The 9,305-nt window shown below is 35.3% G+C and overlaps 1 pseudogene across 1 annotated transcript; it reads left to right on the top strand.

Annotated features, from left to right (window-relative positions):
- Positions 1 to 246: 246 nt before the first annotated feature.
- On the top strand, positions 247 to 2,700 carry LOC107614230 (DNA sliding clamp PCNA-like; annotated as a pseudogene). The gene is made up of 4 exons (XR_015895747.1): positions 247 to 614; positions 1,181 to 1,321; positions 1,423 to 1,520; positions 1,618 to 2,700. The product of XR_015895747.1 is annotated as a DNA sliding clamp PCNA-like (transcript).
- Positions 2,701 to 9,305: the final 6,605 nt, after the last annotated feature.

The following is a 9,305-nucleotide window of genomic DNA, read 5'->3' as shown; positions in this document are numbered from 1 at the left end:
TTTTAATTTTTGAGGTTGATATTGTTGATAATTTGGATAATAATTTTTTATTGATTTTGATTTGTTCGGTCTAAAATTAAAGAATTACTTGCATTTGATTTGATTGGACTGTTCTAATTATTCAGTGATATGTCTCTATAACACTTTGAATTTTGAATTGCATCTTTGATTGTGTATCATGTTTGCATAATTCTAAAGTAACAATTCAGCTAAAAGATTACTGATTCTGTTCAGACATAATAAAAAATCTTAAAAGGCAAGAAAGCAAGAAAACCTGCAACACCCCCATTTTCAAGATGCTGGCTGGAACTCCGTTTGGTGCAAGGCTCTTTGCTGAAGAAGGTTCTAGAAGCAATCAGGGAGCTCGTGAACGATGCGAACTTCGATTGCTCTGCGGCTGGGTTCTCACTCCAGGCCATGGACTCGAGCCACGTTGCTCTCGTGGCGGTCCTACTGCGGTCCGAAGGGTTCGAGCACTACGGTGCGACCCAACATCTCGATGGGGATGAATCTCAACATGGCCAAGATGCTACGGTGCGCCGGAAATAATGACATCATCACTGTCAAGGGCGATGACGGCAGCGACACCGTCACTTTCATATTCGAGTGCCCAAGTACTATTCATTTTCCCAAGAAATCTTGATTTCAATTTTCATTTTAATTTTGTCCGATTATTTCTAGGGTTTTATATCTGCATGGTTCATTTTCCTGTTTCTGTTTGATCTTTAGTTGCTAATTTTGATATGGTATTATTTTAATTCGTTAAACTTTTTATTGACGCTTAGGATTCTTTCTTGCTAGAAAACTGTACTGGAAAGGGAAGACCTATTACATTGTTTTTTGTGTGTTTGAAAGTTTAGTATTCTGCAAGGGGATGAGAGGCATGATCTTGATTCTGTAGTTGATATGAGTTCAGTTGTTAATGAATTGCTACAAAATTTAGTGTTTGGTGATTGGATTTCTAGGATTGTAAAAATTTATATGCAGGAATTAAGCTTTAGTGTTTAATTTCAAGCAAGATAGTGTTCAGCTGTGTTTCTTTCATGTATTGGAATCTGTTTCTGGTAGTGCAGCTGTTAATATTACATTTTGATTCAAGATCTGAATTATGAAGTTTTGGATATTGAAAATATTTGTAATCTGACTATTCTTTTTTTTTTTTTCTGTTTATGTCCTGAAGCACAAGATAAAATTTCTGATTTTGAGATGAAGTTGATGGATATCGACAGTGAGCACCTTGGAATTCCTGAGGCAGAGTACCATGCCATTGTTAGAATGCCGTCTACCGAGTTTGCTAGGATTTGCAGTATTGGTGACACTGGTAATTTGCTTTGCTATGAATTTTCGGGGGTTTTATGGTTCTCTTTTGGAAGTTAATAGTTTAGCTGAAACAATTTGTTCAGTGAGCGATAAATATTGTAGTTGTCATTTCCGTTACTAAGGAAGGTGTAAAGTTTTCCACAAAAGATGATATTGGAACTGCAAACATTGTCTGCAGGCATAACTCTTCTGTGAACAAGGTAACAGAGATTTATTTGTTCTTTTTTAATCATAACTTTATTGTTTGTACAATTTAGTTCTCGTATAATTTGAAATACATACTGATTGATATTGCAGCCTGAAGAAGCCACTACTGTAGAGATGAATGAGCCTGTGTCCTTGACATTTGCATTGCGGTACATGAACTCTTTCACAAAGGCAGCACCATTGTCTAACCAAGTTACCATCAGTCTTTCAAATGAGCTTCCAGTTGTGGTTGAATACAAGATTGCTGGACGGATGGATTCATAGCTTCCAGTTGTAGAATTTGAAAAATTACTGAGTACTTCTCAGTAAAAAATTTAGTTGCCCCCACTCCCAAAATAATTTTGACCCCACTCCCAAAATTGAAATCCCTAAGCCGTAACCTTCTCCTTCTCTCCTGTCTAAGTTTTTGTCTCTGCTATCTTTCTCCCCCTCGCGTAACCCTTCTTCTCCAGTTCTCCCCCTCGCGGCCTCGAGTAACTGGCTAACTGCACAGCTCGCCACCCACCTCGGCACCTCCTGATCTGTCCGCAATCCGCGTCACTGTCGCAGAATCGTCGACGCCGTTGGCTTGTCGCTGGCTTGCTGTCCCGGTGTCTCCTGACCTGACCTGCCCTGCTCGCTTGCTTCGCTGACTCGTCGCTGGCTGCTTGGCTCGTTGCTCGGTCATCGCCTCTCGCAGTCTCGCCACTCGCCTCTTGCCACTCCGTCGTCTCTGCCGCTCTGCCTCTGCGTCTCTCTCTCTCTCGTTCTCGCCTCTCCACTCTCCAGTGAGAATTGATTTTATCAATTTAGAAATAAGAATTTGAATAATTGATTAATTATTGTGATAATGTGATTCTGTGAAACTGTGTATCTGATGCTGTTTGAATAATTGGATCATTGGATTTGGATGATTTGTTTGTGTATATTTATGTATAATTGAATTAAGATAGGGTCACTCTAGTCTACAGATTGTAGATATACAGAGATGTATAGTTCATCAACACGTGTTGTGGATGTGTGGTGTCAGGAAGCAGGTTGATAGCACTGTTACATCTGCAAGGCTTGGTAGAGGTTTAGCTTAGGCGGCTTTTCTTTTTGTGTAACGGGATTTTTTTGGGTCGTCTCTATCCAGCTGCTTGTTGGGCTCTTTGGGCTTACTTATAAGATTGTATGGCAAGGGTCAATTTGTGTTGGGACTGGAGGAAAAATTTGTTTGAAATAGCTGCTATTAGAATATTGTTGATACTTCATATTTCTATTTCGAAGGGAAAAAAAAGAACATTATTCATGTGTTAATAATGGTGACATCTACATAATAAGTGTTGTGAAATAAAAGATATATATATAATAAAGTTGTATAAATAGAAGACTCTAGTATTAAAATAATTAGCTCAATAATAATTTATATATATATAATAAAATTATATGTTGTATTGTGTATATATATACAAAGATAGAAAGAAGTATTAAAAATAAAGAGAGAGAGAATCGCATTTGTTTATTGTTGCAATCTCAATATAATAAAGATGGTTAATATTGCTATTAATATTATATGCAAAGAGTAATAGAAAATAGAATTTAAAATACTTATAAAATAAAAGAAGAGAAAGAATTGTAGTAAAAATATAAGGAGAAGAGTATTTGATTGCAGCATAAAAGAGGAGTGATTTTGTTATTTGCTTGTGTTGTATCACGTACAGAGGTTTAGCCTCTATTTATACAAGTTCAAGGTTCACATTTTCAAAGGTTGGAAAGCATGCACCGCACATTCTTAAATGCATGTACTTTCCAAGAGTGCTTGCTGAGTAGACATAGAATGGATATGGACATCCATATCGTAACACTCCCCCTTGGATGTCCATTTAGGATTATTGCCTCGTTAAAACCTTACTAAAGGAAAACCCTGTGGGAAAAACCTTAGTGAAGGAAAAAGAGTACAATATCCTTTGTAATGGGGACTGCCTCATTAAAAACCTTGTCAAGAAAAACCCAATGGGAAAAAACCTGACCAAGGAAAAAAGAGTACAGTCTCCCCCTCTTGCCGACATCATTTAATGTCTCGAAATCGGCGCATCCCAACCTCATGTACCAATCTTTCAAAGGAGGATTTTGGGAGTGACTTTGTAAATAAATCTGCCAGATTGTCACTTGAACGGATCTGTTGGACATCAATTGTCCCTTGATTTTGAAGGTCATGAGTGAAGAAGAATTTGGGAGAAATATGTTTTGTTCTATCACCTTTGATGTAACCCCCCTTAAGTTGAGCAATGCATGCTGTATTATCTTCAAACAGGACAGTAGGAGCTATCTTATGATCAATTAGTCCACATGATGACAGAATATATTGAATCAGACTCCTCAGCCAAAAACATTCGCGACTAGCTTCATGAATCGCCAGTATTTCAGCATGATTAGAGGAGGTTGCTGCTATCGTCTGTTTCGTGGACCTCCATGATATAGCTGTACCACCATATGTGAATAGGTATCCTGTTTGAGACCTCCCTTTATGTGGATCAGACAGGTATCCGGCATCTGCATAGCCAACTAGTTGTGACTTGGATCCATAGGGATAAAACAATCCCATATCAACCGTCCCATGAAGATATCAAAAGATTTGTTTGATTCCACTTCAATGTCTTCTGGTTGGAGAGGAACTATATCTTGCTAGTAAATTCACAGCAAATGATATATCGGGTCACGTATTATTAGCAAGATACATTAGCGCTCCAATGGCACTAAGATATGGTACTTCAGGACCAAGGATATCTTCATTTTCTTCTTTAGGACGGAATTGATCCTTTTTCACATCCAAAGATCTTACGATCATTGGGGTACTTAATGGATGTGACTTATCCATATAAAATCTTTTCAAGATCTTTTCTGTGTATGTTGTTTGATGAATAAAGATCCCACTTTTTATATGCTCAATCTGCAGGCCGAGACAAAATTTAGTTCTTCCAAGATCTTTCATCTCAAACTCTTCTTTTAGAATTTTTATAATTGTTGGAATCTCTTCAGGAGTCCCAATGATATTTAAATCATCAACATACACAGCAATTATAACGAATCCAGATGCAGATTTCTTTATAAAAACACACGGACAGATATCATCATTCTTGAATCCGTTTTTGGCCAGATACTCAGTAAGACGATTATACCACATTCGTCCAGATTGCTTTAGACCATATAAAGATCTTTGCAATTTGACTGAGTATAACCCTTGCGAATATTCATTGGATGGTTTGGATATTTTTAATCCTTCTGGGACTTTCATATAGATATCCCGATCTAATGAGCCGTACAAATAGGCTGTTACCATATCCATTAAATGCATATGCAATTTATGATATGCAGATAAACTGACCAAATAGCGCAATGTTATCGCATCCACTACAGGGGAATACGTTTCTTCATAATCTATACCGGGCCTTTGTGAAAAATCTTGTGCCACAAGTCGAGCTTTGTAGCGCACAACTTCATTTTTCTCATTTCGTTTTCTCACAAATACCCACTTATATCCAACAGGTTTTACATCTTCAGGTGTACGGACTACAGGTCCAAAGACTTCACGTTTTGCAAGTGAATCTAATTCAGCTTTCATGGCTTCTTTCCATTTTGGCCAATCATTTCTTTGTCGACATTCTTCAACTGATCTTGGCTCAAGATCCTTACTTTCATGCATGATATCTAATGCCACATTATATGCAAATATTTCATTGACAATTGTCTTATTTCGGTCCCATTTCTCTCCTGTAAAGACATAATTTATCGAGATCTCGTCATTTTCACAATTTTCAGGTACCTGAACGTCTTCTGGCGTTATATCAGAATTTTGGACAACTGCCGGTGTCTTTACTATGTCTTTTTCAACAGGAATATTATTTACCTCTTTTCTCTTTCGAGGATTTTTGTCTTTGGAACCGACAGGCCTGCCACGCTTCTGGCGTGTATTTGCTTCCGTGGCTATTTGCCCTACTGGGACATCAATTCGAATTGGGGCATTTTCCGTCCTGCCACGCTTCTGGCGTGAATTTGCTTCAGTGGCTACTTGTCCTACTGGGACGTCAATTCGAATTGAGGCATTTTCCGCTGGTATGTAAGATTTGGTTATCCTCTTTGTATCGGAAAATGCATCAGGCAATTCATTTGCTATTCTTTGCAAATGTATAATCTTTTGAACTTCTAGTTCACATTGCCCTGATCGAGGATCTAAATGCATCAACGATGATGCATTCCAATTAAGTTCCTTTTCAGGAAGCTTATTCTCTCCCCCTAATGTTGGAAATTTTGATTCATCAAAATGACAATCCGCAAACCGGGCTTTAAACGCATCACCAGTTTGTATCTCAAGATACCTCACTATAGAGGGAGAATCATATCCAACATATATCCCCAATTTTCTTTGGGGTCCCATTTTGGTGCGATTAGGTGGTGCAATGGGAACATATATTGCACACCCAAATATTCTTAAATGGGAAACATTTGGCTGCTGGCCAAAAGCTAATTGCATAGGAGAGAATTGATGATAACTCGTTGGCCTCAAACGAATAAGTGCTGCGGCATGTAAAATAGCATGCCCCCAAACCGAGGTTGGGAGATTTGTTCTCATAAGTAAGGGTCTAGCAATTAATTGGAGGCGCTTAATAAGTGATTCTGCTAACCCATTTTGCGTGTGAACATAAGCTACTGGATGTTCAACACTTATTCCATTAGCCATACAATAAGCATCAAAAGCTTGGGAAGTAAATTCACCAGCATTATCAAGACGAATTGCTTTGATTGGATTTTCTGGAAATTGTGCTTTTAATCGAATAATTTGAGCCAATAATCTCGCAAACGCCAGGTTGCGAGAAGATAATAAGCACGCATGTGACCATCTCGAAGATGCGTCTATTAGGACCATAAAATATCTAAAAGATCCACATGGTGGATGAATAGGTCCACATATATCACCTTGAATCCTTTCTAGGAATTCAGGGGACTCAAATCCAATCTTTACTGGTGATGGCCTTAAAATTAACTTTCCCTGAGAACACACAGCACAACAAAATTCACTAGTTTTAAGAATCTTCTGGTTCTTTAGTGAATGTCCATGAGAGTTTTCAATAATTCTCCTCATCATGGTTGTTCCCGGATGACCCAATCTATCATGCTAAGTTATGAATTCATTTGGGCTAGTAAACTTCTGGTTTACAATGGCATGTGATTCAATTGCACTAATCTTGGTATAATACAACCCAGATGAAAGTGAGTGTAATTTTTCTAATATAACTTTCTTATTTGAATCATGAGTTGTGATACATAAATACTCATGATTTCCCTCATTCATTGTTTCAATATGATATCCATTTTGGCGAATATCTTTGAAGCTCAACAAGTTCCTCAGAGACTTGGTAGATAATAGTGCATTATTTATTACAAATTCTGTTCCTTCAGGAAACAAAATTATAGCTCTTCCGGAGCCTTCTATCACATTACCCGAGCCAATAATAGTATTAACATACTCTTCTTTTGGCATAAGATTGGTAAAATATATATATCACTTTTAAGAATAGTATGCGAACTTGCACTATCCGCAAGGCAAATATCTTTGGAATATATCCTTGCCATTTCTCTTCAAAGACAAATAATAATAATAATAAAATAAGCAAAAGTACATGCACAGTAAAAATTATTCACATGAATACTTAACAAACACATATTAAATTATTCCATCATTAATTAAATAGCCAATATTTCCTTCAAGATCCTCAAAGAAATCAGATACATCATAATGAGTGGTGGAGTTCTCAGCATCATTTGAAACAAAATTTGTTTCCTTTCCTTTGTCGTTCTTTTTCAAAGATGCCTGGTAAAGATCAACTAGGTGCCTTGGGGTACGACAGGTACGTAACCAATGATCCTTTCCACCACAACGGGAGCATTTATCCTCAATTAATTTACTTTGCCCAATATTTCTTTCTTCATCCCACTTCTGGTGAGATCCTTTGTGAACATAATTCCTTTTCCTTCCATAATTTTTCTTACTACCAAAATCTTGCTATTTACCTCTTTTGGAGTTATGATTTGCCGCATTTGTTTCAGGAAATGGGGCGGCACCAACTGGGCGCGCTTCATGATTTCTCAAAATTAACTCATTGTTGCGTTCAGCAATAAGAAGGCAAGAAATTAACTCAGAATATTTTTAATTTCTTTTTCTCGATACTGCTGCTGCAGGAGCACATTTGAGACATGGAAGGTCGAGAAAATTTTCTCTAACATATCGGGTTTGAGGAAGTATCACATGATTGTACCTTTCTTCAAGGTCTTTCCACAGATCTGCAGGATCTTTTAATGTGGAATATTCATTTTTCAATCATACTTCAAGATGACGATGAAGGAAAAATATGACTTTGGCTTTATCCTTCTGGGATGTATTATTTTCAGCTTTAATGGTATCTTCAAGATCCATTGAATCAATATGGATTTTAGCATCTAGTATCCATGGTAAATAATTGTTTCCAAATATATCAAAAGCATTATATTCAAGATGAAAGAGTTTTGACATAATAAAAATTTGTTACCTGAGTCTTCTAAAAATTTGATCAGAGTCTCGTGCTGATAACGTGTTGTGAAATAAAAGATATATATAATAAAGTTGTATAAATAGAAGACTCTAGTATTAAAATAATTAGCTCAATAATAATTTATATATATATATAATAAAATTATATGTTGTATTGTGTATATATATACAAAGATAGAAAGAAGTATTAAAAATAAAGAGAGAGAGAATCGCATTTGTTTATTGTTGCAATCTCAATATAATAAAGATGGTTAATATTGCTATTAATATTATATGCAAAGAGTAATAGAAAATAGAATTTAAAATACTTATAAAATAAAAGAAGAGAAAGAATTGTAGTAAAAATATAAGGAGAAGAGTATTTGATTGCAGTATAAAAGAGGAGTGATTTTGTTATTTGCTTGTGTTGTATCACGTACAGAGGTTTAGCCTCTATTTATACAAGTTCAAGGTTCACATTTTCAAAGGTTGAAAAGCATGCACCGCACATTCTTAAATGCATGTACTTTCCAAGAGTGCTTGCTGAGTAGACATAGAATGGATATGGACATCCATATCGTAACAATAAGAAGGTTTTTATTTTCTTTTTTCCGTTTTAACTATATATCCTTTGACTCATAATAAAAGTAATTATACACATTAATAAGTTATTTTTTCATTTCAACTAGGTATTTTTGAAATGTAATTTTTTTTCAACTTATTTTTAAGTAAATTAAAAAATAATTGCAACAAAACATACATAATTTAATGTTTCATGCATTATCTTTTCGATATTTATATTTAAAAATTTTAAAAATCTTATTTGTCTAAAACTATTGAATTCATTAAATAAAAATAAAAAAAATTGCTATAAAAAAAAATAGTATTAATAGACCTCAACAGGGACGGATCTAGAAATGATATTATGTGGGGGTCAATAATACATATAATATTAAAAATTATGTAAAAAAATTATATAATATAAGATATATTATAAAAATATATGGATAGAGAATATATTTTAAAGTAAAAAAAATATGTGTATACTTTTTACTAACGAAGTGGTCGATTCTTCGTATCATAAAATTCACCGATAATAGAATTTGTGTCAAAATTTTCAACAATTTTCTTTTCAATATAATTAAAAGACAATTAGCAAGAAATTCATCTTTTATTTTGTTTCTAAGTTATTTTTCACAATATTCATAGTTGAAAAATATCTCTTAATTGTAGCAGTTGAAACAGAGAGAAT

The sequence above is a fragment of the Arachis ipaensis genome, chromosome B8 (genome assembly GCF_059453495.1).
Source record: "Arachis ipaensis isolate K30076 ecotype BB chromosome B8, ASM5945349v1, whole genome shotgun sequence".
NCBI classification, from domain to species: domain Eukaryota; kingdom Viridiplantae; phylum Streptophyta; class Magnoliopsida; order Fabales; family Fabaceae; genus Arachis; species Arachis ipaensis.
Note: the sequence above shows the minus strand (reverse complement) of the source record. Positions and strands in the feature narration are given on the sequence as shown.